Source organism: Pholcus phalangioides, unplaced genomic scaffold (genome assembly GCF_987345545.1).
Source record: "Pholcus phalangioides strain wild (caught in Gottingen) unplaced genomic scaffold, Ppha-v1.0 ptg000015l_1, whole genome shotgun sequence".
NCBI lineage: Eukaryota > Metazoa > Arthropoda > Arachnida > Araneae > Pholcidae > Pholcus > Pholcus phalangioides.
The window spans coordinates 82710317-82736579 of record NW_028301608.1 but is presented as its reverse complement, the minus strand read 5'-3'; the positions used below and the strand labels follow the sequence as shown (position 1 = coordinate 82736579).

The 26263-nt window shown below is 38.3% G+C and overlaps 1 protein-coding gene across 3 annotated transcripts in view; it reads right to left on the bottom strand.

Moving 5' to 3' along the window:
• Positions 1 to 26263, bottom strand: part of LOC149076840 (astakine-like) — a 98005-nt gene that overhangs the window by 23481 nt on the left and 48261 nt on the right. Inside the window, exon 1 of one of the 3 annotated variants that reach the window (XM_089244551.1) lies at positions 963 to 1319. The exons of the other annotated variants lie outside the window; for them this stretch is intronic. The gene's annotated coding sequence lies outside the window, so the exon portion shown is untranslated. Of the gene's footprint in view, positions 1 to 962; positions 1320 to 26263 lie in introns of those variants that run through there. 3 annotated transcript variants of the gene reach the window in all.

The window sequence follows — 26263 nt, the reverse complement described above, 5'->3', positions numbered from 1 at the left end:
ACAGAAACTTTTGAGAAAATAGACAGAACCTTTGACAGTAATACCAGAAACAAGAATGTAAGCTATCGAGGCGGCTTGAGACAAAGTCTGTACCGTGCGGGACTTATTTTTTGAGCCTCCTGCCTATCTCCCTTCCCCCCATAGCACCTATATACTACGTCAGGGCCCCCAAGGCTGGAATTTTTCGTGGGATTCAATCCAGATTTTCCATAGGGTCCCTTCTACAGTTAATTTCTAGTGTGAAGAAAAGAAAAATTATAAGGATTTGGTACCGGGCCCCCAAGATGGAGCCCTGTCGGCCCTATCCTTGGGATCATGCCCCCCTCCCTCACAGCTTATTCAAATAATTCCTAAAAAAAAAAAAAAATTTCGCCCTTTCATATCGGATTTTGCGCCCCTCTTGAGCGGCGTTCCGTGCGTCCGCAATGGGTCGCATGGCCAAGCGCCGCCCCTGTACTCTATCACAACAGGCAAGTGTGCATTTTGGTTCCCCTACCCAGAATTTGTTCCAGAATAATCAATTGAAAGCAAAGGAAAAATTCGGCTTCTCACTTATCCGGTCCCTGGAGTAGGCTAACAGAAGCACCTTTGAAATTATATCATTTTTATAGGATAAATGGTGATGACTCACAAAAATAAGTGCTGTTTCAAGGATTAAGTTATCTGGCTAACTATTAAGCTAAGGATGGTAAAATAATTCCTGGAACATAAAAACAACAGAAAAAATCTACTTCAAAAACGGGACGTATGGTCACGCACATGTTGCACGGTAAAAATGGTGTACGCCTTTTTTCTGAAAAAAAAAAATCAAGTTTATCTCGAGGTCCTCTTCACTGAAGCCCTGTCAGGGTCGACATTAGGAGCGGCTTATGAGGCTTCGCACCCGGGCGGCCGGTAAGCTCGAGCCGCCCCTGCTGTTAAGGGCGGCCTTGTCATGAATGAATGAATCAGTGCAGACTCACCGTGATTCGCAACGTCCTCTTCTCTCTATCACCTGATAAGAAAGATGCAACAGCGACGATCTCGGTTCAGTGACGAACACCAAGTGCCACACCACGTAACAGGAGCGGTCTTATTCCTTATCACAAACCAGAGTATTTAATGGCACTCGGAACGCACAACACGGTAACCAAAGGTTAAAAAATACATAAATTCTTGGAGGTGAAAAAAAGGAAGAGCCAGCACCACCATCACCATCGAGTCAGATACTCGAGTGTGTTGTTAGTATGAAGATAGCAATTAGATATCCGCGTGGGTTTTTTCTTTTCATGTTACCTGAACGGCTGGTTTGTCTCGTCCCGTGTGGTGATGACGATGACGCCTCATCATCATCAAGAGAGAGAGAGATGTCAAGGTCATTATCCAACCATTGCGCCCTCTCCAGTGACCTTCGGAGGGATCAGTGACCACGAGGTTAACAACGAGAACAACGCCTTTTCCATTTAAGATCTCAGACTCGCACCTGTTTTCCTATCACCAAGAATAACAACCTCTGCAGCTACGGAAAAAGCGTCCCGATTTCGATCACGAAATTAAATCCAAAGGCTGTATATATTCATACGGACGTTCATTTTTATTTCGTTTTCTTATAAATAATTCAATTGTTTCCTGACCGCAATTTGACCTCTGATACGTCGTCGTCTCGAGGATGGATTTCCATCCGATGTCGGTCATTAACTTCGTATAGGGTCCAAAATAAAGTTCGCGTATATAGCCGCTACTTTTGTTGTTAAAGGTTTTCCTTGTGAAATATCGTTCTTAATAAGCTCTTCTCAGCAAGTGGACGATCGTCGGAACCAGAAATTCCTTATCTCTTCGGTTACCCCCCCCCCCCCCCACCATTCGAAGAGTCTGTATCCGCTTGTGAGTGTTTACGACAATTCTAGGTGCTAACCAGAAGCGTACGCCGGGGGGGGGGGCGTGCGTAGGGGACTCGTGCTCCCCCCCCTCCTCACCCCCAAAGATGATCAAAAATTGGAAAATTTTTAGTATTTGGAAGCAATTAAAATAATGGAAGAAAATTGAGTTTTAGAATCAGCAAGTCCTCAATTTTCATCTCCAATCCCCACATTCATTCTTGAATCACTTTGCTTCTCCTCCAAAGCGATGACGTCTTCTCAGGCAATCCCAAGTCTTGATAAGTAATTTTGGCAGTGTTGATTTGTGACCATTGGCTAACCTCGTTAGAAAGTGTAAGCGTCACCAAAATATCCCCTCAAAGGCAGACAGGCCCCCCCCTCCCCTTCTCTTTACAAACGTTTGAGATTCATAGCTTCAAACTGTGAAGAAAATTATTCTTGTACTTTCATAACAGTGTTTTCGGCATTTGAAAGTGATCGGGGTCACCCTACTTTGAATTTAGGAAAGAAAAACCTTCAATCGCATTTTGATCTTTCCTGTGTCTTGGAACACCTTCTAAAGAAGAAGGTTCTTCTTTGGAAAGCAACACTTCCTTCTTTGGGGGTATTTCTTCGGACCCCATAGTGTCTAGCTGAGGACATTTTCTTCTCGTAGGATTTTATCTGCTTAAAAAAAAGACAGGGTGATGTATTTTAGGGCTATCAGGTCTATATAATATATATCCCCCTGGTTCATAAGCGGATACGAGCGGTGGTTGTATAGTTAACGGGGGGGGGGGCTGTCCATCTCGACACACCCACCTGTCAATAACATAATTTTTGGTGAACGGGGGTGTGGGGGGGGGGGGGTTAACGCCCTTTTTGCCCTCCACCTGTATCTGCCTATGCCCTCCCCTGGCTTTATAACCTCTCCTCTTTTCTCCAAATTTTTTACTTCTCTACTCATACAATTGGGAAAAAGACTGTGATCCGGACGGGAAAAAAATTAATCAGAGCCCGAGTCATATATATATAACCCTATCCGAGTATGATGTCACTCTCGGCTAATAAATTATTATTATTCAGAACATATTTCATTTAGCGGACCAGTTATGATGTCTGCTGACGTAAACGCTCTCTTCTAACGCTGTGTGAGCTGTCATTTTAAAGATTTATATTGCATTTTTCAAATAAAACTATTGATCATGACAAGTATTTTACTGCACACCGCCTTTTGTCAGGGTCCGGTGGTGGGGAAACACCGTATCAGATGATGATTTTTAATTTATTAACCATCGTGACTTCTCGCGTTCAACCGCCGTAGCGTCATTTCTGACATTGCGACTTTACGTCAGAGAAAGCATTAAGAGAAGAACCTCCGAACTTTTTTGAATATTTTCGTCTTTTGCCACGGAGACCATAAAGTCTGATTCACTTTTATGTGTTTTTCAGGCTATAAAGAATTCCAGTAGATTACATCTGTGAAGCTTGCAGAGATATTCTCAATCTGCAGCGCAAAGGTAATAGAAGTTGTCATGGGGGGAAAGCGGAATGAAAACAAATATGCGAGTCCTCGCCCTTCGAGGGGCCCAAAAACATTGCGCCTCAACACAAATCAAATCTAGTTGGTCATCCTGTTCTTGTCTCCGCGTAGAGAAGTTTATGACCCTATAAACACATCGGAGCTGATGCAGGCACGTAACGATCAGGTTGGAATTCTTTAGAAGCCACCAACCGAGAGACACTATAAACATTTTCTACGGCATCAGAGTCATATGTATGTATGCACGTGCAATTATTTCCTTGGTTTCGTTTCAGATTCGTTGACTCGTCACGTGATTCATATGCCGTCCATTCGCCATAACCCATGGCTCAGTAAATTTATCCCATTAATTCTGAAATTATTACAGCAATGAGTTCTGTAATCACTTTTTTTTATTGATTCGAGAAAAAAAAAATCTTGTCAATATAATCGTTTCAACAGCATTGCTCTAGCAAAGATGGTACAATTTCCATTAATTCTGAAACTATTTTTCTCATTTGCTATAAATTAATTTATTTCAAGATGTACAGAAAACTGGCCATATGCAGAGATGTTGATTTTTGGAATAATAGAAAAATTTACCGCCGCCTTTACAGGGACTCGAACCCACGGCACCGTACGGTGGACAGTGACAGCGAACAACGAATGGCTCAAAAATTTTAATTTCCTATCTGAAAATTAAAACTAATTTATCAAATCTCTGAATAATCCAGTCTTGTGTAAATTTAGTTTCGCTTTTATTACTTTTTTATTTTGCATAAATATTCGTTGTGTGTTTCAGCTTGAGCATATAAAAACCTGTATGTGCGTTTGCCTTTATACATACACCCCCCCCCCCCTCCACAATGCTGTTCCACAAATTATTTTGATTTTGTGCTCCAATTTGTAACTGTATATATTCCCCCTTTTAAATTAAATAAAATTCTGATTCTGAATGGCTCAAAAATGACATCAAGGCCACCACACACATGGTGACATTATATGCAGAGAAAGATGTCCTGCCCATTTGTTAATACGGGATATACAGAAAACTGGCTGTATGTAGATATTTATTTCACTAATTCTGAAAAGATTTTTTCGACAATTCTTAAATTGGTCATTCCAATAATTATGAAACTACCCCTTTCTTTAATTATGCATTTTCATAAGGGGACTTCTCCATATGAACTCCCCTTGTAACTTTGTGAAAGCATCTAAAGCACCAAACACATATTTACTGAAAAAGAGTAAGTACAAAAGTAAAATTTCGCCAGAGATCGCTTTTTAAAAAATGGTTTGCGGGCCACGGCAAGAAGCTCCAAGGGCCAGAGGTGGCCCTCAAACCATGTGGTGAAGAATCCCGACCTACATCAAATACATTCTCTCCAACTTCAATGGAACAATGATCGGAGGCATTTGGGGAGAAACTTCGGTGGAGGTAACTGATTGCTTTTTTTCTGCGGTTTTTCAACTTCGAGTCACACAAATACGAGAGTCGGTCTCCCATTTTATTTAGTCTCTCTCCGCAGAGAGAGCACGCGAAACCTACAACATGATACTTACATGCGATGTAAATTGAAGCATTCGCCATTTTCACTTCATAATATGGAAGCCAGATGTCAGCACCAGTTTAATACAAAATACGCGTTATTCTGACAACATAAATACGTTAGGGTCACGCGCACGCTCACAACACGCATTCTCTGGCATGCACCGATTCGTTAGAAATTCCGCGGAGGAATGCGTACGAGTTGCATGTTGGTACGGTTAAGTAATTGCAGTAGTAACTGATTGCTTTGTTGGTACGTATTGCATTTTCTCTTACCAGCTGCATGTGTAACTGAATCGCGAGAAATCTCCTAAAAAAAGCATGAATATTAATCTCGGAAAACGAAAAGAACAAAAACGGTCCCTTTCCTTTCTTTTAAGTACACTTCGCAATACATTAAAATATTTTCTTACCATTTTATTTCCAAATGAACAGTAAAAAAAACGCATTACCGAAAGGTATAATCAACAAAAAACACATAATAACAATAATAATAATAATCTCTTATAATGAACATCGACATTAGACGAGATTTGATGACCATTTTGTGAATATTCAGCGGGAGGAACAATACACAGCCAATGACAAACGAATACCAATTATTTCCAAGATCGTAATCTCCTTCTATTTAAAAAAGTAATAATATAGGAAGCACATATAAAATAAAAGTAAAATTTTTGGGAAATGAATCGGTAAAAGGGAAGGAAATAATGGTTTCTATCGAGTTTTTTGTGTGTGTGTTCGTGGATAAAGAAATATTTCTTTTCTTAACTTCATTTACGATTTCGCGCTGAATTCAATTTCTCGCGGAGAACTAGAAAAAAAACTGGAAAAAAAAGGGGGGAAATAAATTTCCTGGAAGTTTCTTACAATAATTCTCATAATGTTCTCCTTTTTCTTTTTATCTCCCTAAATTTTTTTTTTATCCAAAAAAAAACCGCATAAAAACCACTCTTAAATATTTTATTTTCCCCCCGACGTAAGAAAGATAAGAGAAGATTCCTTTTCTTTATGTAAGGTATGAATATGCTAGGAATATTATGTGTGTATGCGGTAAAAGGAATTGCCCTCAGGATCATCGTAGTTTTTGATTAAGGGATAAAATATTGATGCGATGCCACCGCCTGCTTTTGTAATACTGTGCTTTCGCTGTTGTCGCGTGTTCCGAGGTGGTGTTTCGTATTCGTATGTGAATATGGATGTTGTTATGAGAAAACTTTACGTTGTTTCGCCCACCCCCCCCCCCCCCCGTTTTCCTATAGGAATAAGAAATATATAAGGAAATATGGTAATATGTTCGTGGTGATTGTTATTGTTTATTTGCTTACGACGAATAAAACTTTGTGGTTTCGAGATTAAATAACGATTTCGTGTATCCGAAACCACTTTTTTTTTTTATTTTTCGGATATTGGATTGAGTCAGGGCCACGCTCGTGTCAAGCCTAGAACAATAGTCATTCGCAAATATTTGCCTCTCTCTGATACAAAGAAGCAGCAATGGCATAGGCTGGCTTCACACTGGTCCAGTTTGGCCCAATGTTCCTTGTCGAATATTTGCTTCCAGAACACTATGTTGACTGCTGGCGTTCTTTGACCAATGTGTGTCCAGACGGATTGGAAGATAGGAAACGACAGCGGCTTCTTTGACTTAGAATAGGTTGGTGGCTGGAAGGTGCTATTTTACCGCACACACTCCAGTCATATATCGCCATACGGCAATTTCCAACCAGTAGAGTAAGGTGAGAAATAAAAGGGCCAACTAGCGGTGGTCGCCTTAGGTTCGGTAGGTAAAAAAACTTGTTTCCGAAGTTCTAAAGCCGGATTCGAACCCATGGACCTTGACGATAACCCCGTAGTGGAAGACGAGCATCTTACCACGGGCGTTCGGCTGGAAGGTACTGGCCGTTCTCTGTTCGACCATCCTTCCAAAAACTTCCAGCAGCATCCAACATTTGAAGATCATTGCCAATGGCGGAGGCCACATTACTTGCCGATTCCCAACCTTGGAACGTATTTGGCTAGCCTTGACACGAGTGCGACTTTGGTTTTATTTGAAGGTGGTCTCTATTTTTTTTTTTTTTTTTTTGCAAACACCGTATTTCCCAGCATTAGCCGGCACGCCGTAAAACTTGGTTGTAAAACTCTCAGCTTCTTGAATATCGGGGTCTACTTCACCCAGAGCCGCAACTAGTTGTTTGGTCAGCCGCGGCAAACACGCATTTTGGCGCCCCCTCATAATGTTGAAGGAGAGATTAAAGAGTGACATTTGCGCCCCCTCTAGTCCGGCGCCCGAGGCACCAGACCCGGCTGCACCCCCCTAGCTGCGGCCCTGACTTCACCACACACCAACTCCGGCCATATCGTTGCATGCAATTTACTACCTTAACGAGTTGGGTTGGTAATTGAAGATTCCATAATCTACCAGTGGTCGCCTCAAGGTCGTTAGGGAAAATATCTTATCCACATTCTTCCCCAGGATGGAATCTGGGACCTGACGGCATCTTGCCATTCGGGCAATATTGGGGTGTGGTCTGTTCCCGAAAAAAAGCGACGTTTAACTCCTTTCAATTTTTCTGACGTAATATTACGTCGGAAGCGCTGTGCAAGAAATACAAAACACCATTATTATTTCGCTTGGCCAAAGTGCGTGCGTCGATTTGAGAACGAAGGAAAGAAGATAACCTTCAGAATTTTTTTGTGTAACTAGATAAAAACACGTTTTTTTCACTAGAAAAATCTTCTTTTTTCCTTTTTTTCTATGCTTGTCTTTGGTCGTAAATTAGAATAATTTCGTTGAGAGAGGATTTGAAATTGAGACTATATAGTGGGTGTTTTATCAAATTAGAAATAATATCAACTGCAATATGCAAAGTCATGAAGTTATTGAAAAGATTGGGAGGGCTCTCAAACCCAATACTGTGTATCTATAGGTATTATCGAGTTGGTGGCAAACATTGAGTGGGCTCGGACGCATGGACCGGATGCAAGTTTGCACCTACGAGATAATTCGACATCACACAGGACGATTCCATAATTCCCCTTGAACCATTTTACTGGTGAGCCGTTGGTCCTTGAGGCATGTTTCCGATTCTAAAAATTATTCAAGTAACGTGTAATACTCAAATACGTCATTCATGTTTCAAGGGGTTGAATAGTTATTAAAATAAATAAAAAAATTAACTTTTAATACGGACATCCTGTGCTCAAACCTACACCCCCAATTAGAAAGTTGTTGCCATGTCTCTTCTGAGCCCAACAAAAAACACTCTCGTTTCCAAGCGCAATATTCACTGAAATATTCGAATTCAAAAAATCTTAGAAAAGTTGGAAAAACTTCGTAAATGATGGAAAGAAGCGTTGTCTGTTAGTTTAAACTGTTCCCCCCCCCCAAAACTTTTCTCCGATTTTTGAATCCAAATATCTCCGCGAATATTACGCTTGGAGACATAGACTTTTCTTTTGCTGGCCTCAGAAGAGGCATAATTGAAAGTTAGAGGACAGGGACACCGTAAAATTATTTAGATTTTTTTATTTTATTTTAATGACTAACTATATTTTCACTCTCGAAACTGGTACAGAGTGATTTCTGAATACATTTTGAACATTTTTTTTAAGCCAGCACCACACCTCTACGATGAACGGTTGATGAGACAAAGGCCGAACTATGACTTACAGGATACCCTGCATAGTTAAGCCGGAAATAATGATGATATTATTGGGACACATGAAGAATCTACACGAAAGAAAGCTTAGCGTCAAGTCACGAAAGTAACAATTGATTAGTTCGTATTTCAACATTATTTCCCGAATCCTTTGTTAATTGCCGAACAAATGCTGTGATACAACGCAATTATGCCGTATCTTCTCCGTGTCTTTGCCACGAGAAACTCTGTAAGAGACGATACCGTAACTTACATTCGGTAAATGCATTTACATGAGCTTCAGATCAAAACTGATGCATCAATATTCATCGAATAATTCCTTAGAAAAATTTTCCAGACTTCTAATTGTACATTTGATTAATTGCCGGTGTTTGCGTATTCACCAGATTCCAATTAAGTTTGTGGTATCCATAAACGAACTTTTCTCGAGGAAAATATGCATAAGTTTAACGGATAATAATTCGTTCTGCTACGGGGGCTAACTAAGTAAACGAAGATCGCGTTTATACGTGGATGAACGAATACAATTAATATCTACCGAAGAACATCTTGAACGTGACGCAGATGAACCCGTTTTTGAATATTGCTGCCGCATTTCACGATGAATTCCTCTCTCTCGTCGTTAATTTTAATTCAACATTAAAAACTTGAATATTAATTAAATATTAACCAGTCAAATAAACTTCAAATTACAGTCTTTTTGGACCCGGAGAAATTTTAATTCGTCTGAATCCACAACGTGTAAATATTGACATCATGTTAACCAATAAGAGGGCTGCATCTCTCACCAAGAGTTATTTTAACTAGCTGTTATCCGCGGCTTCGCTCGCGTGGAGTTAGTAATTTGGAAATTCCCTCTTGAGACTCATTTAGGGGTGTAATTTTGAAAAAAAAATCCTTCTCTCTCGTTTAGTGAGTCTTCACATTATAAAATAAAACTATTGACCAAATTTCATATTTATAGCTTCAGCGGTTTCGACTTGGCGATGTTGCCCCATATAACCTTTGAACCCCCCCCCCCCCCTTAAGAGTTGAAATTTGATGAATTCGTTCTTAGTGAGTCTCCTGCATTATAAAATTACGCTACTTACCGAATTTCATATTTATATCCCGGTTTCGGCACGGCGATGATGAATTAGTCAGTCAGTCAATCAGTCAGAACATGCGATTTTATATGAATAGATAATTGACAATTTGGCAGAAAATTGGTAACATTTTTAGTGAGAGAATTTGCTATGTCCAATATTTATGATCTCAATTTCTTGAATTTTTTCCTGATCAAATAGGTAACCCTCGGGGCTGCAATTTGATGATTGGTCAGCCAGGGTAAGGACACATTTTTACCACTCTCTTGTAATGAGGTTAAAGGGTGAAATTTGCGCCTCCTCTGGTTCAGCAACCAGGGCACCAGACCGCGACCTTCTACATGACCTGTATAATTCAGGAGGTAATGGCCAGACTCGCTTCCCCCCCCTAAGTTTCCTCCCTCCTGGTAACCCTAATTATAATAAAACAACAACTTCAGTCTCACTATCTGATTGCATTTGATTTCTTTTTTCATACTTAAAAGGTCTTCAAAACATCAACCTTGGTGTAACGACATCTCGGTTATAACGACAAAATATCTCGGGAAAATTCGATGTCGTTAAAATCGAGATTGACTGTATTGAACACATAAATATCACTGTACATTGATCAATATCAGTGATTCCCAACGTGGGCGGTGGAATGTTCCAGGGGGCGGTAGCAGCTACGGGTGTAACATAGGATCCTATGGGTTAAATTGCGTTGTCGATGGGACAAAAAATTTCTGAAGAAGGGGGCGGTGGGACGAAAAAGGTTAGGAAACTGATCTATATGTATAAAATTGATTTTCTGTGTATACGTGTTCTCTATACAAATCTACAATTTTGGGCCTATCGTCACCAAATTCAGCGTATAGTATACCAAACAGGACCCGACTTAAACGATAGGCTACTTTAAAAGTTCGTCGGAGATGGGCAAAAGCCCGAAATGGGCGTAAAACCATCGGGCAACAATGATTCGTTGGCCTCGAAAATAATTTTCGGAATGTTTATTTTTGTCACCGTGGTTTCCAAACAATGTCTTTCAGACACTTGCACTCCTTCACAATGGTTTATAACTTGATCAATGCAACCAGTATATATAGAGAAAACCCGAGCAGCACCGGGTATTATAGCTAGTACGATTCTCTTTTGAGATTCATCCGTCAGCATGATTTAACAGAAAAGAGGATTAGTTTACGCCCTAAAAGTCAAGCAAAGAGAGAAGGAGAGAGAGTGTCTGTAGAAATATATTTCTCTGCGACAGCATCATCATCATCATCATGTTGGCCGGAGGCGAATGCATTCATATCTGAGGAAATTCCCAAAGATTTTGAAATGTCTCGAGACGACTTGTCCCGGAGCATTTTCACGCCATGTTGAACTAACACACGCGAGTCTTTACTCTCATATCTTTCTGATTCCCATACAAGATTTCGCAACAAATATTTAAAAAAAAAAGACGAATTTCAGTGGAAAATATATATATTTCCTTCGATTCCATTTTCCTCCTTTCACATATACGTGTATGTGTTTGAAAAGTCTATATATATTTTCCAGTTTATGTTGGAATATGAGAGAGATGAGAAAGAGCACCTCCATTTTTGCTATCTTTGAACGTATAAAAGGTTTTTTTATGACCGGAATTTTATGCCTAAACGATACCCCAAAAATATCGATTTACTGCATCCGAGGGAATTCGATCAACTTGCCAACAGAAATGTTGTTTGTTGTTGACTAGCTGCTGCTTCTTCTTCTTCTTCATGCCGCAATTTTACATGCACAATGGATATAAATTTCCCGACTTCCGTTTTTCAATATTTTCTCTTCTTTGATTTACGAGTGGAATTTTCTTTTTTCGTGATGAATGTCGTAAATTTATTGAGAAAATGCGGCTCCGACCTGTTAAGGAAAATTGTTTCTCCTCTTAACATTATACAGGATGTCCCATAAATTTGTAAACAGTTTAAAAATTCATAAAAATTGAGAGAATTGGTATACTGTGATACCTCGGCTAACGAAGATTTTTTTAGTGATTTTTCTGCCTCGGATAACGAACACTTGTGTTGATATGGATGATATGGATGCACGCGCTATCATAAAATGTCTATGTTCTCAGAGCACGCGTACGTTCAGCGCAAGACTTTTAACATCAAACTCAACAGTTTGGGCATTCTAGGAGCTCATCTTTTCAATCTGTATGTATCAGGCACAGAAATATGAGCGGACCAAATCACAAATGCATGGGGACACCTACGAATGTGTTGTGTCAACACCAGTTTCAGCGGAGTAAAGCCGGTGTTGTCCACATAGTGTGAAATAAAAAAATCTTCAGTATCGCATCTTCCTATCAATTCTTATTTATCCAATTTTGAAGCCATTCATTTCAGTCTTCGGTCAGTTTTTTGTCCTTTTGCGGCGCTTAACTTATCTTTAAATTTTGGGCTGCACTTGGAAAGAATTAAACGATTTTAAATTGAAACTTGAGAAATTACGTTTCGGATAACGAACGGGATTCAGGAACGAATTATCGTTGTTATAATTTATAATGCGATTCGCGAAGACGTTATTTTCACGAATTTTGTGTATGTTTGTTTGTTTGTGTGTGTGTGTGTGTGTGTGTTTTTTTTTTTGTCGATAAGATGGCACTGCACGAAGAAAATCACTAGAAATATGCAAATCCTATAAAACGCAGGGTGTATGATTAACAGCTCATTTCTGAATTTTCCTGCACTTACATTATGTTTCCGTTGTGATATAGATATCGGCGGATAATGCGCTATTAGTAAAGTTGTTGTACCCAGTTTATCAATGTTTCGGACACAGAATAGTTTGGAGAAACGTTCAAGTCCAATCAAGATTTGATTTCGGGCAGCACCCCCTCTGCCGCAATTTACTGCTATTAAAGAGTCGGGTTGGAAAAAATGAAATCGCCATCTACCGGTGGTCAACTCAAGTTCGTCAGGGAAACATCCTGTTCCATATTCTTTCTTCGGTTCGAACCTGTGACCTGACGGTGATCTTCACAGTGGTAAACGAGCATCCGGCGTTTACCACCATGTTAACGACGATTGTGCTAGAACAAATCTAAAGCTAGCCGGAGCTAGATCGGATGGTAAATTTGATAGATCGGCTACGCTAGCGTTTCTTGACCTAAGGTCTGCGGACAAGAGGTGGTCTTTGACGATGACATAAGTGGTCTGCTGGCGGATCTGATAAAATTATTCACCTGTTGTAAATGATGTTAGTAATATTTTTATTCATATGGTTTCAAATAGAATTATACCTTCATACTTTGGTTTCGCCATACATAATCGGGGAGAATGCAGGGAATTTCCATCTTAAATACGCTAAATTTTGCCAAAAATTTCAATTTATTGCTTTAAATGTAATTTGTTATTTACTGTTAATATTGCTGTAGGGGTGTGGAAATAGAAGGCTACGACAAATCACAGGTGACAAAAATGCTCAGTACCTCGCAAAAAAGTATTCAAATAATCTGATGACCATATTTCATTGAGAAAAATACGGTAAAAAAAAATTGGGATCTTAAATAATCTGTAAAATGTACGGGACGTCGCCAATCATGGATCGTAATTAAAATTGCTGAAAAAATTGCGAGGAAAAAACGTTAAACCTGACATTGTGAGATGAATATTTATAATTTTTTCCATAATTATCATAATATAATATGTAAAAGGCGGTATATTACAAATTCAAATAAGTGTCGTTGAAGAAACGATACAGAACAACGAAAATTACAGGCAATGCCCGTAATACGGGACACCAGTGATCCGTCAAATTGTTTCGGATATTTTACTAGTCCTTTCTTTCAAAAAGGTTGAGAAAAACTGGACTACGCATGAGGCGTAACAGTTTCGATATGACAACAGCAGCTTTGAAAGAACAAACGCGACAACCATCTATATAAGCGCAGTATTTACACTAACGGGAAACTCGATATTGTACATACATTTTTGTTTTTCCCGTAGGTGCACCGATGTTGGCAATGACCGCTGTTACGGCATAATGTAAGTGTGTAGTATAGAAATGAGTTTGTGTGTGTATATACCTCTACGTGTGCATCACGTGAGTATGCGCCTGATGGACTGGCTCTACTCGCCATCACATAAAAACCCGGCACAAATAGCACCCCTCGTATACTCACTCGAAAGCATTTTCTATTTTCAGGAGATAAAAACTCTACCCAAGCTGTTGTTTCAGTGCAGCTTTCTATCTCCCCCTCTCTGTACTGTGATAATAAGAAGGGCGCACAAAAGACGCTTTTTCGTGTTTCCGCTAATGTTTCCACAGGCGCAGCAAAACTTTCTATTTCCACGTGGGCCTTTTTATTTGATGATTCCAGAGTAAATGGTTTCTTCTCCTAACATTTTCCTCTTCGGAAAATCAAAAAACGCGCAACGTATATTCAGGTCTAGATAGATAATGTACAAAATGGCGTATCCGAACAAACGTGAGCTCAAAAAATTCGCTTTAGCTGTCGGTTTAAGAATAGGTATGTTTTAACCATTTATAGTTTTCCCGTGTATATTTGAATATATATGGCAAATACGTAGCCAAAAAACTCATAATAACCATTTCTTTTCTCGTGTTTTTTCAGTATTTTAGAATCTACATCTTTAAGTGTCATTTCAGTAAAAAAATACGGCTATACAAGGTGATTCAGAAAAGATGGGAGAAATCTTTAAGAAGTGATAGTACACACCAATCCAAACAATTGTCATCAAAGAATGCGTGATCTAACACATGGTTTCCGCCTTTTTGTCCCATCGCCCCTTGTTCAGAAATTTTTTTCTCCCATCGCAATCTAACCCATAGGATCCTATGTTATACCCGAAGCTTCTACCACCCCCCATTGATGAAACATTACATCGCCCCCAAGGGGGCGTTAACGCCGACGTTGGGAATCACTGGTCTAACATGAAACGTAAACGCGAGTTTCGAAACGACCGCTCCGCAAACGTTAAAACGGTATTCCTGTTTGAATTTTATCGAGAGTAAAAGAACACCGTGCACATGCAAATGTAACCTGGGGGAAGAAGAAGAAACCGTATGCAAATCTGCGTCACAGGAATAAAAGGCGCGGACGTCAGCCCTGCTAAGTTATTCCAGCATGCAACCTTTCTAACAGTTGTGGTGTACGGGATATTGGCACACTTTAGTAATACTGAGTCCGCGCCTTATTTTCATCGATGAAAAACAAATAATATCAGAGGAAAAAAAATTCTCGAACAATAATGGACCCAGTTGGTGAATATGTGAATATAGATATTATATAGTATGACTTGTTGGCCCTCGGGTTTCATGGACTTTTTTTTTGGCCGCCAATGTCTGAAAGGTTGAAGACCCCTGGTTTAAAGGTTGGTTGAAAGTTGTGAGAAAGGCTTTTGTGTGATGGACACACAGCTCAGAAGACACTTTACTTTACCTACAATACATCGCCCTGGCCTATCGCCAATGGGCAATTTACTAGTTTCTACTAAGATTATAGCCACATTTTGAAGTACAGGGTGTCCCATAAATCCTCAAATAGTTTAAAAATTCATAAATATTGAAGGAGTTGGTATATTTGAATGCGGCTTACGAAAAAGTTTTTCCCCCACGAAGAGGGATTTTTTTGGACGCAGAAGAAACATTTAGTTCAATTTTTGTCAGTAGAGGGCACAGCATGAAAGCAAGGTTTGAAGCATTTCCGATGTCCCTGTGAAGTTGTTTTGTTTCAGCCTCGAATCACCGGCTGAAGCTTTGCGAACGTTTCGAACTCAGAAAAGATTAAAGAAAAGTTCAGGTCCAAAATAACTGTTGTCGGACTGGTTTACAGCGTCCTCTATCAATGAACATTTGAAAGTTTTTTTCGTGTACCAACCCCCCCCCCCTCCCCTTGTTTTTGAGTTTAACGCACTCAAATTTACAAATTTTCTCTCCTTCCATCTTCATGAATTTTTGAACTATTTACGAGTTAATGAAACGACCCGTACTTGGGATAGTTTTCGAACCCAGTTCTTTTTGCATACCGGTCAAGTGTGCTAACCTATACAACAAAGACAACAGCATTACATCGCGCCAACGAATGTGTATTATACGGAAAGGAACTTTGTGTCTCACATGAAGAGGGTCAAAAAGTGTCCGCAAAAAGTTATGAAAAAATGTAAATACATTCATCTCACTTAGAAACACACAAAAACAAAAATTAGCGGCGGAATGCAATTATTAAAACCGCAAAAAATTATTAAAAATCATAACTACCGACTACTCATCGCCTCTCGCGTCTCTTGGCGACATCTATAAAAAAAAAACCTTTTTTTCGCTTTCTTTTCCTATTTTTTCTTCCAGCTTCTCTGTTCTAGAAACTTATTTATTTCTCTTTCCCCCCCCCCTCTTTCTTTGTCTGTGCTATACTTGAGCATGTGTTGCTCGAATGACGTCACTCCAGGGTTGTGAGATTTTTGAAGTCATTCTTGGTGGCCTCCATTGGCATTCAAAATATTAGTAATTAAACATTTTTTTTTGAGTGACCCATAATAATTTCTCCATGTTTTTTTTATATTTCTGTGCATACTTAAATGAGTAGAATCAGTAATAATTCTCTTTCAAAACTTTTGAAGACGTCACCTTAGGGCTCTTTCCTTCTCAGGTGCAGGGCCGCCCTTATCGACGAATCACCAGGTGAATCTCAACAATTTTGGGGTATCAAATATCTCCTATATCTCCCCCCCCCTTATCCAGATTTCACGTATTTTGTGGGGGGGGGGAGAGATCGGCATTCATTATACGGGGCCTACCACAAAGCTCGGGAACCGGTGCGACCGTACCTGTCACGCACCCCTAAAGGCGGCTCTGGTCAGATGTATAGGTTAACGCACTTGGACCAGTGTGCAGGAGAACCCAGGTTCGGTTCTCGAAGTAGACAGCTGACTTTTCTTTCCTAACGTTCGAATCGGCTAACAACCAGAAAAAAATCTATTCCCAAGAAAAATTACTCTCTTATCTGGTTACTTGTGATTCTCTCCTTGGCGCCATCTTATCGAGTAACCGTAAGTGGAGGCTAGTTTTGATGATAACGGACAACGTCTTAATTTCGGGACTAAAACTCGCTACCATCCGGAGCCATCTTTCTTTTTTTTCCCTTATAGACTCATCGCGACATTCCTCTCCCTTCCATCCTCGGTACAAAAAAAGGAAATTGGAATGTATTTGGCTGGAAAAAAGGACGAGATCACAAAGAAATGGGGGAACCGGAAAAAAAATGTTCATGGTATGGTTTTGGCGGTCCGAAAGAACGAGCAGAGGGGGGCATTCAAGTATTACGTTCCCATCGAAGAGCGGGAGGGATCAGATTTATTTTGCCCCGAAAAACTTGGCCACGCTGGGTGTAAGTCCCATCGTCCGCTACAGTCAAGACCAGTCACGTCTGGTCGATTCCATTAAATCGCATGGATGACCATACAGAGAGGAATTACCCAAAATTACTCAAATGGTTGTTTTTAATCTCCATCTTGACAAGGACTAGTTGGCATCTCTGGAATTTAAAGAAACCATGATGAAGACCGAGAGCTCAATGCTCGGTACTTCGCACCAACTACCAACGGCAATCTATACCACTCCATTAATAAATGCTCAAAATGTGAAACACGGGCTAAAAATACAGTGTGTTCACTGTTCAGTTTGCTACCATGTGAAAAATAGTTTTTGTGCATCCATAGCAAAGTTCACTACAGAGTGTCAGACAGTGTTGATTGAACTCGCTATGTATATTTTCTCGATGGGTAAGGCAATCCCAATCAGGGGGAGTACGCAGGATCGACCTTTCGAGGGGGAGGGGGCACAAAAAGGTTGGGGGGAGGGGGGAGTTGGTGCACAATGAATTTCTTAAAGAGAAATTTGGAGTTATTATTTTTCTAATATCATTGAAATTAACACAAATTAACAAGATATAAAACCATCAGTCATATCAACTCATCAGTTCTTTCGAATGTTTTTTTGACAAATATTGTTATTTCGCATCAAAAATAAAGTTTCATATAGTCTTGGTGGGGGGGGAGACATGAGATCCCATGTCCTCCCCCCTGCTTACGCCTGTGATCCCAATATGCGGTAGGAGGTGGATAAGTGGCAGAGCTGACGAAATTTTGCTGACGGGGGGGGGAGGGGTCAAAGATGGCTAAAACCCTGCTGATGTAATTCTTGGATAGCCCCCAACGAATAGAAAGAAAAAGAGAAGAAAAATCTTGTAGTTCGGTGGCGGGTGCCATCTCCGATATTTTATTGGTGCCATGTGTGTGTATATATGTCCATTGCATTGGCAGTTCGGGGCCAAATGGTCTTTCGGGGATTTTCGATAGATATTCGAAGTGTCGGAGAAACAGAGAGAGAGAGAGAGTGGCAAAAAAAAAAAAAAAGCAATTGCTTTTCTAGGAGAAAAGGCATCCGATATAGAAAAGTTAAGAAAAGCGCAATTGCTTAGAAAAATGTCTTCCACTATTTTTATTTTTTCACTCCTCGCTACCCTTTGAGAACCAATTTTTTTTTTTGGGAGTTATTTTAACGGGATCAACCAGAATTGAAAAATATGTTTTATGTACACACTGTCGAGCAAAAAAAAGAAAAGAAGCCCCCCCTGAAAAAACGCCATCACCATCATCATCATCATCTTATTTACTTCTTTTATCTGAGCTCCTTTTACAGTTTGATCGAGAGCTTTTCTCTCTTCCCTAAAAAAAAACAACTTTTCTTACTTTTTAAAACAAAACTGTAAAAAAACTGTTTTTTGCTTCCGAGAAATCCTATCAAATATTGGTTGAGAGAAAAAGAAAAGTTGTTTTAAGAGGAAAATCGGTTTTTCTTTTTTTAATCTTTCTCTTCACTATATAATGTGGAAATAACTTCAGTTAAGAAAATGGTCTCGAGTGGAGGCAACTTGAGAACTGCTTCTCTGTAATTTTCGCGCCCCTTTCTTTTTTTTTTTTGTTGAAAATTGATGCTTTCTCTCAAGAAAAGAAATCTTCTTTGTGTGAGATGAAAAAGCAGTAAAAAGTAACAAAAATTATGGTGACGTATAAGCGCAATGAAAAAATAACAGATCACTCGGAGAGATTAAGTTGGATATGGAGAAAGAGAAGAAAGAAAAATCTATTCCAAAAGCTCTCGATTTTCAATCGATTTTGATTCCTCTCTTTCTTTCTCCTTAACTCCTTTCTGAGTCAGAAAATAAGATTTCAACAGCTTATAACTCAAACGTATATTATTGTAATTCGTATCGTTTTTTCGAGAAATCGTGAATCGGATATGTATGAAAATCGATTTTTTCGAACGTGTTTTCGATTCAGTTACATTAATCAGTGATTCCCAAACTTTTTGAAGAAAACCCCTTTCGAACAAAAAATTTAACGATAATTTTTCTAGATAGGCTGACTCATATGTCCCCGTTTTCCGGGACGTTCCGATTTTTTGGGCCAGTAAATGTGTTGTCCCGAACCCGACTTTTTCCGGAACGTTTTTTTTTTTCTGTTTCAGTTAAGCAATATATTGACTTTTAACTGTCTATTCACTACGATTTAAATATTATATAAATATTTATTTTGTTTTTTTTACGCAATTGTGTTCCTTATGCAGGATGAAAGTGTAGTGAGATGTATCATTTTTAAGGAATGCTTTTTTCCGCGGTTGATGAAATGAATTTCCATCGAACCCGAAACAATTTTCATTTTAATATGGAAATCTTCATTACTTGTAAAAATATTTCGTTCTTTGATTCTGAAAATATTTCCCATTAGTTATGAATTTTCATGAAATCTGAGAAATATGGTTTTTCTACCGAAAATATCTGAAATTACTTCTTTCAATAATTTCGAAATTATTTCTTTCACCAGTTGTAATAAAATATATATATATTATCATTAGTTCTGAAATTATTTCTCTTGTTATTTATGAAATATTTTCTCATTAGTTCTGAAATATTTGCTCATTAGTTTTGAAATATTTTCTCATTAGTTCTGAAATATTTGCTCATTAGTTTTGAAATATTTTCTCATTAGTTTTGAAATATTTTCTCATCAGTTCTGAAATTATTTCTCTCATTAGTTTTGAAACATTTCCTCATGAGTTCTGAAATTATTTCTCTCATTAGTTTTGTAATATTTTCTCATTAGTTTTGAAATATTTTCTCATTAGTTTTGAAATATTTTCTCATTAGTTTTGTAATATTTTCTCATTAGTTTTTAAATATTTCCTCATGAGTTCTGAAATTATTTCTCTCATTAGTTTTGTAATATTTTCTCATTAGTTTTGAAATATTTTCTTATTAGTTTTGTAATATTTTCTCATTAGTTTTGAAATATTTCCTCATGAGTTCTGAAATTATTTCTCTCATTAGTTTTGTAATATTTTCTCATTAGTTTTGAAATATTTTCTCATTAGTTCTGAAATTATTTCTCTCATTAGTTTTGTAATATTTTCTCATTAGTTTTGAAATATTTCCTCATTAGTTCTGAAATTATTTCTCTCATTAGTTTTGTAATATTTTCTCATTAGTTTTGAAATATTTTCTCATTAGTTCTGAAATTATTTCTCTCATTAGTTTTGTAATATTTTCTCATTAGTTTTGAAATATTTCCTCATTAGTTCTGAAATTATTGCTCTCATTAGTTTTGTAATATTTTCTCATTAGTTCTAAAATTATTTCTCTCATCAGTTTTGAAATATTTTCTCTCATTTGTTCTGAAATTATTTCTCTCGTTAATTTTGAAATATTTTCTCATTAGTTCTGAAATTATTTCTCTCGTTAGTTTTGAAATATTTTCTGGAAGTGAATTCAAAATTACTTCTTTCACCGATTCCGTAATACATTTTTTTTCATTGAGGTTTTATTCTTTATAATTTCTATGAATTCTGTAACTATGTAAGGCTTATTAGTCGTCGGGCCACTGCAAAAAACTTCGAGGTTCGAAGTTTTTTCAATGTTCGAAGACTCTTCAATGTCTGGCACGCGAAGCCCGCGGGCCAGACATTGAAGAGACCCCTTGCTAGAACTTCGTTCTCGTAGATTTTCTAGAGGTCGTGCGCTAAGGATGGTTCCAAACGCTGAATATTTTTTGATTCAGAATGAGAAAAACACACACACACTCACATTAATTGATTTATTGGTTGCGCGGCTGAACACGAATTCAATATTGCTTGACTGAACATCCAACTTCTCTACATGAATAAAACAACACATTTGCATATTGAAAGCGGATGTTCGGCACCTACTTCCTACCAGGAAGTACATAGAAAATAATGGAATTTATAACTAACCGTCTCGAATTTAAAAATTTAATAGTCGAGAAAAAAAATTTATTTATTTTTCTAATTCCGGACTCAATACGCATATTCAATGGGTCGATTTCCTCTCATTTACGAGGAAATATTTCATTGTAAAAAAAATAAATAAAATTTGGGTGTTTTTGGAATATACAGTCGACGTCGCTTATCAGAATAACGGATAATGTTATCATTTGGGTATTGCTATCACTTTTCCAAGGACCAATCACATAACATGGGGGGAAAATCCGTTTACAGTTATCGGGACTTAGGATAATGTTATCAAATTTCTTTCTTTTTGCGCATTCTGAAGCTAAGGTTTAACCAAACTTTTTTTGGTACATTTTTTCTTCTGCAAGTTATCGTTATCAGGCTGCAAAACTGTGTAGGAGGCTAGAAGGTGTTCTCTGCCTATCCCCCTCCCTTGCTGACAAGCACTTCCGTACTTAATGATCAGTCCGTGGTATTCGCTGTGGTCCATATACGCGTGGAGCTGTTTTTGCGCAGTGTGTATGACGGTGAAAAAACGACCAGATTCAAATTTCTTTTCCCGGGAATCTATGAAACGCGTATTGTGTACATTAGAAAAATATAATTTGTGTAATAAACACCCATCGGGCAGTTCCATTCTAACACCTCACAATGGCTGAAAAACAAAAATGCATGATTTTAGCATTACGGGGGGAAAAGAAAAAGTGGTCCCGTTTTAGAATAGAATAAAAAAATAGGAACGATTAATATTTTGCAACCAATTATGTGGGAAAGAAAAACAGACGTCCCATTTCACCAATACAGTGGAACCTCTCGGTAACGGCACCCATGGGAACCATAAATTTTGTCCGCTATCGGGGAGTGTCCGCTACTGGGGAGGTACGATGCACAGTGGAACCTTGTTTGTACGACGCCTGGGTTCGGTGGCAGTTGGCTCCTATACGATCTATGTGAAAGTGGATCACCGGTGGTTGTTCACAATCACCAATCGCCTCGATAAAATTTGATCAAATTTCACTAAATTTTTTTTTCTTTTACCGGTGATTATGCAAATAAAGTTCGAAAATCTGACAAATATGGAAAAATTTATAACCTTTCGGTAGCTTCATTAAACTAAATTAAAATAAGTGTGAAGAAGATAAGGGGTCATTCAAGTACTACGTCAGCATCGAGGAGGGGGGGGGGGTTTCGGATTTGTTGACTTTTGATGACAAGGGAGGAAAGGGGGGTTTGAAGGTTGCTTACGTCGTCAACCACCCCTTTCTGAAGATATGAAATATTCTAAGCTGCTGACGAAATGTTGCTGACAGGGGGAGGAGGGTGTTTTGCTGACTTTTGCTGACAAGGAGGGGGTCAAAAATGGCTGAAAATCTGCTTACGTAATACTTGAATGGCCCCTATAAACATTTTCATAACATTATCAGTCTTGTAATATTGGCTTTCTTCACGCGTATCAACATAGAAAACCAACATTACCATTGGAATTACCCATCTTGGACCAAAGTTAGGCTCAGCTATTTAAGTAGTTAATTAACGATTTACCGCATTTACCAACACGAGCTTGGTGATTGAACATAATCTTAGTTGAATATGGTACATTCTTGGTTTATGACAGAAATTAATACATTCGAAAAAAAATTAGAATTTGCCTTATTTTACTGTCCGCTATAGAGAGTGTCCGCTAATGGGTAGTGAAATACATTAAAGTCCTATTCCACTGGACCGGGAATCAAAAAAAAGTCCGTTAACGGGAAGTGTCCGTTAGGGGAGGTTCCAATATACGTTCCGTTTGACCAACATGAGCATGACCAACAGATGCATGGTCATCGTACTAATAAACCACTCATGCACCTCGTCCGTATTCCTCAGCGGAACTTCTAACGAATTGGTACATGGTGTAATCTGCGTGCATGTATTGTGAACCTAACGTGAAATTTGTTTCTGTATAATGCTTGTTACGTGTAGTGCTGCTGCTACTACTACTAAACCAAACATACACCTCGTATGCATTCCTCTGCGGTATTTCTACACGTCGGAACGTGTTGTGTCAGTGTATGCATATGCATGGCCTTAACACATGTATGTTGTCCGACATTTCTTTGCTTCACGCGCTTGCTACTGCTGACATCTGCTTTCCATATTTTGAAGTAAAGATGTTAAATGCTTGAGCTTTCATGTCATGTCAGTATCATGTCATAGGCCTGCTTGCTCTATGCTTGGAGACCTCAAATTTGGAAAACCGCGGAACACCAAATTCACCCGGCCACCGCTGCACCGCTAACGGGGTTCGAACCCGGATCCTCACGACGAGAGTCTAGCACGATGCCCACACGACCGCACAGCGGCTATGTGTGGTGCTGCCATCTGGCACCCATTTTTCTAACTACGACTGAAGTGTGATAATGTGATTGGATATAATTATATCATTATATAGACTTGTTGACGATGTTTTTTAACGGGGGATATCGGCCCATCATTTGCGCCTCGAAGTTGGGAACACGGTCATAATACTTTCAAACCAGAATATTTTCGGATATAGTCATCATTTGGTTATTGTTATCAGAAAGATCAAAGTCCCGATGTGATCATATTAAGCGGCGTGGACTGTAGATGAGAGAAAAAAATGGGTTGTATTTTTTATATTCAGGACTAAATACGCATATTGAATAGTCATTTTCCTCTCATTTACGAGAATATAACTCATTGAAAAGAAAAAATTGGGGGTTGTTGGAATATAATGAGTTCTATCATACATATATAACGTAACACTAAAAACCTAATAAAATCCTTCACTCAACTCTGGCTAATTAAGATTGGGAGCGAAAAAAAAAGGGTCCGGAGAGAAATGAATTATTCAAATTGCAATTTAATGAAGCGAAGATTTTTCCACGCGATGATGAAGGAAACGTCGCAAAAATGTAATTTAAGGTTTCTCAGTGCGTAATAACAATGAAAAAAAAAAAAGATGTTTTTCCACGTGAAGAGAGAAAGGATATGGAAATTTTTCCTTTCGCAAATTTTCCGGGCAGTTTGATTCTAATGAATATCAAGTAGAAATGAGTTAATATATGCATATAAAAAAAACGGAATTTATTAGTTACTCTTTTTTTTTTTTCCATATTTTGCTCTCATTTTCTACTCAATTACTTACAGGAGTAGGAAAGCGGGGAAAAAAGTGAAAATCTGCACCAGTGAATTCCAAAAAAAAAATAAAATTACATAAAAATTGGTAGAGAATAATTTACTCGCGTCGTTAATAATATCGCGTAGGATTCCGAAGAAACTAGAACTTTTGATCTTGAACCCGTTTCTAATTAGTTTTGTAGCCTCTTTTCAGTTTTTTAATAGTATTTCTGTTAGTTATGCCTGTGTTAATCATTCATTTTACACGAAATGGCTCAAAATCTTTCGGAAATTCAAAGAGAAGTGTATCTGGAAAGCGGAGGTGGAAATAAATCTGGCTCGAGTAACAGGATCCATTTCAGGGTTGGGTTTTTGACGTGGCAAGCGTCAAAAACTGGTTTAAACCGTCAGAAATTGTTAAAAAACGACAAAAACTTCCAATAAAAGTATGCAAATAATTTTTTTTTTGTCGTATTAGTTATTTTGAAAAACAATGCACTTTTTTTTAATGCAGGATACAATGTTTCACAGTTCTAAATATCAATTTGTTACAATTATTTAAGTGCAAAATATTAGTTTTCATATTCTTTACAGTCCGCACAAGATTCTGTTGCGTAACAAAACTAAGTTACAGCATAGTTCCCGATAAGAGCAATCTATATAGTATATAAAATTGATTTTCTCTGTGTGTGTGTGTGTGTGTGTGTGTGTGTGTGTCCCAGCCATAAGGCCACGCGAGTATGTTTTGTCAATCAGACGTCGAGCTAGCAATCCTACTTAGGGCTATGTTTATACAATTGTCTGCCTTTGGTTTCCCGCTGGTTCTATAGTCATCATTAGAATTGTGCCACGATCCTCATTACTACGCCTCATCCCTGGGTGGTATGCATATATACCAAATGAGACCCGACTTAAACGATAGGCTACTTTAAAAGTTTGTCTGACCTGGGCAAATTCCCCAAATGGGCAAAAAAACTATCGAGCAACAGTGGTTTTTGAGCCTCAACAATCTTGTTTCGAACGTTTACTGTGGTTACCGTGGTTCCCTAGCAATGAGTTTCAGACGTGTTTATGCCTTTACAATGGTTTGTCACTTCTCTAATCCTGTTAGTATATGTATTTGCATAATAGTTTATGGCCTTTATAATGGTTTTCCACTTTTTCAATACTTCCAGTAATGAGGCTTTTTGAATAGACGTCATAATCATCATCAGCATCGCTTTGAGGGTCAGGCAAAGGATGATCTTCATAGAAATCAGTGTTAAAATTGCCGATTTTACTGTAGAAATGCGGAAATTTAGTGGGGTTTTCTGTCACATAAATAATTTTAAAAATTGTATTGAATATTCTCGATTTTTTTTTAAATATTTAGTTCGCGTAGAAGCCCAGGAGATTAAATAAGAAGTAATTAGCCGGACCTACTTTTGAGTTGGATATCCATGCAATGACATTAATTTCAACTTTTTTATTTATATCTTCTGAAGCATGAAAATTAATGTTTCCGTAGTGTTTTTTAATACTCAACTGCATAAATTCATATAGTTTGGAATGTTTTAAAATTAATTATGGGCCCGTGAAGTACATCAAAGGAATTTCACAGCTTTAGCTAAGCATTTTTGGAAGCTGAAACAGGCAGAAATAGATAACTTGAAGTTCAGAGCGGGATCGAAATACTTAACGCCCCTTAAAAAAGAAAAAAATATATATTCATTTCTACGTTTCTTTAAATCTAGATTTGTTTATTTCATGAGCCGCGCAGAAAGTAGCCATATTGGTTGACTTAGACACGGTTTGCATGTCCCTCAAAGAAAGAGGGAGATATCACGTGATACAAAAAGCTTCATTAAAGAAAACCCGGGCAGCGCCGGGTATTATAGCTAGTATATAACTAAGTTTACTCATTGATAAGATTTCTCAGTACAAATACAAAATTTGACAACACCATTGATTGAAAGTTACCTGGCACAGGACTCGTTAGCCTCGGTAGCATCAGTAGTTTCGCAAATTGTGATATACAACATTAATTGAAAAACAATCCCCTTCCACTAAATTACAGGATTAGACGCTAATGTGTTACTGCTGCACCAAGAATAAGAAAAAGGGTGGGGAAGTTTCTTCAGCTTATCCATATACAAATGGCACTGACAAGCATCTGCTAATGTTGCCCAATTAGAGATATATTATTAGTCGGTCCT